This window comes from Choristoneura fumiferana, chromosome 7, assembly GCF_025370935.1.
Source record: "Choristoneura fumiferana chromosome 7, NRCan_CFum_1, whole genome shotgun sequence".
NCBI classification, from domain to species: Eukaryota; Metazoa; Arthropoda; class Insecta; order Lepidoptera; family Tortricidae; genus Choristoneura; species Choristoneura fumiferana.
In genome coordinates this window covers 17,935,436-17,938,188 of record NC_133478.1, presented here as the reverse complement: position 1 = coordinate 17,938,188, position 2,753 = coordinate 17,935,436, and the positions used below count along the sequence as shown (strand labels likewise).

Here is a 2,753-nt window from a genome sequence, read left to right as displayed (position 1 = left end):
TGTTCGCCATGATGAGACCCACTATATATAATAATAAATGCAAACTTTACCTTTTCTTTTCTCGTCGATCCTTACTTACTCAAGGCTTCTTATTATATTTTCTCGCTTTGCGCAAGAGGACGGATCTCACTCTTCTTTGTAAAGAGCCGCACCTCCACCAAATTGTAGTGGACGGACGGTCCACTAGCTTAATATTTCCCTATTTTATTAAGAAAAACACTTCGTTATTATTTTTTGTATATTTTAAGATCACGTTCCTACGTTGGCAGCTAGCATACAAGTCTTCTGTTTAACACCCTTGCGTCCGTCTCCTATTATTATTTTAAAATTAGAACTATGCTGCCAGCATCGAATCAACGGACACAAGAGGTTAGTACAGTACCTTTTCTCCTCAACACGGGGTGGAGCCCAGCTCTCATCCGACTCACTTCCCCCGGTATAAGGCTCCATCGTTCCTGTTGAGGTGTTTCCCGGGCTTTCCCCTGAGCCATCCCGCACGGACTGCACCAGTGACGCCCCATCCCTCCCACCTAGGGCTATGCGGTATTGGGTTTGATGGCAATACCGGTATTATTTCGGTATTCAAATTTTGAAAACCGGTATCCCGGTATTTCGGTATTTTTTCGGTAATTTCCGTATTTTCCCCTTATTTTTCTTTCTTTCTGTATAAGTCTGTTGTTTTTGTTGAATTATAACCAATATAAATGAAAAGCAAGATTTAATAAACTTCCCTTTTAATGAGCAAATATTAAAATAAAAACCTGAAGTTGTTAATTGTTAACTAATACTAATATGGGATTCTCTAATTTTTCGGTGAAAATTGTTTCGCCGATTAATAGTTCCCTACCAAATTTTCGCATAATAGCTTATGCTTGTACGAGGCTCATTAAATATCCAGTTCAAGCTTGAAAGGTATCCACTGATGAAATCTACGCTCCGCCCGGAACCTGCTCAGCTCCAAAACCCCGAGAGCTTTCAGCTCAAACTTCAAAACCGTTTCGAATGCCTGTGTAGCGACGTGAACGATTACAACGACGGGTTTGTGGAAGCTGTCCATACGGTCGGGTCTAACTTCTTCAAAATCCGCCATACTATAAACAATAGGCTCTCGCGCTCTGGCCTTAGGCTCATGGAGGTGAGGCGTGAGATGCTGCTACAGTCCTCTGGTGAGGTGACGCTTGTCGCTATCGGCAGTTCAATAGGCAGGCAGATCTCAAAGTCTCTGAAGCGCGATGTACGCCGATTTAATACCAAAAGCATTGAAGAGGCTATTAAGCGTAACAGAGGCTCTAAGGTGTTTACCAGGGATCTGTCTGGCAGTCAAAGCCGGTTAATGAAGTTGAAGACCGACGACGGCAGAATCATTTCATCCAAACCTGAGCTGTTGGGGGAAGTCGAGAGGAAAATCTAGCTAAAGACCCGAGCGCTAGATTAACCCGACTCTATCACGAAGACATCCCGGACGTCAGCCTGTACGAGATTAGTATAGCCCTCGAACAGCTTAAGAATGACAAAGCCCCGAGTGACGATGAAATTACAGCCGAACTCCTGAAGGCGGCTGGTAAACCAGTCCTTAAGGACCGTCAGACACCGTTTAGTTCCTCCACTAAGGGAGAACGCCGAAAGCATGGAACAGAAGACAAGCTGTTTTCCAGGGTCATCACAAATCGTCTCGCAAGCAGGTTTCATGTTTTCTAGCCTCCCTAACAAGCCGGCTTCCGAAAAGGCTATAGTATCGTAGACCACATGTACGTTGCGGCAGGTTATACAGAAGACCGAAGGGTATAACCTCCCCCTTTGCCTTGCATTTGTGAACCACGAGAAAGCCTTCGATTCGATCGAGACTTGGGCTGTGCTGCAGGCTCTCCAGCGGTGCCAACTTGACTACCGGTATATCGAAGTGTTGAAGTGTCTGTACAAAAACGCCACTATGGCCGTCCGACCAAATGACCAGAGCACGAAGCCTATTCCTCTGCAGCGGGGAGTCAGACAAGGAGATGTGATTTCTCCGAAACTGTTCACCGCTGCATTGGAGGATGCTTTTAAGGTTCTGGGCTGGAAAGGACGAGGCATTAACATTAATGGCGGGTACGTCACTCGCCTTCGATTCGCCGACGATATTGTAGTCATGGCCCATGGCTGAGACCATGGAGGACCTCAGTGCTATGCTCGCAGACCTCAGCAGTTTCCGACCGAGTTGGCCTGAAAATGAACATGGGCAAGACGAAAGTCATGTCTAACTAATGTCCATGTTGTCCCAACTCCCGCAATAGTCGGGGGCCCTGCGCTCGAAATTGTTGACGGCTATGTATACCTGGGACAAACGGTCCAGTTAGGAAGGTCCAACTTCGAGAAAGCTTATACTACAAATAAACAAAGCAAACTTGTGGGCGGTAAATTTTAAATTTGAAAGTAGATTAATAGGTAAGTAACTTCAAAAGCCATAAGTCCGAAGACAAAAGTTATTAAAAGTGCTTGCTCGTTTGAAATTAAAGTCGACTATTACTTTTTTAAACAAAAAGTCAAAATACCGAAAAACCGGTTTTGTAGATATTTAATACCGGTATTAAAAAAGGGGAAAAAATTACCGGTATCCCGGTTTTTCGGTAATACCGAATACCGGTATCCATGCCCTACTCCCACCCCTCACCTCCGTCGGGTTCCCCTGTTCAGACGGCCTGCACAACGGACATGCTTGACTTGGTGGAGGAATGGCAAATAGTAGAAGGCTTAACAAGCTCGCACCACAACGA

The 2,753-nt window shown here is 45.2% G+C and overlaps 1 long non-coding RNA gene across 1 annotated transcript in view; it reads right to left on the bottom strand.

Annotated features, from left to right (window-relative positions):
• Positions 1-224: 224 nt before the first annotated feature.
• Positions 225-2,753, bottom strand: part of LOC141429797 (uncharacterized) — a 2,828-nt gene continuing 299 nt past the window's right edge. The window contains exon 2 of the long non-coding RNA XR_012451575.1: positions 225-382. This is a non-coding gene — a long non-coding RNA (uncharacterized lncRNA). The remainder of the gene's footprint in view (positions 383-2,753) is intronic.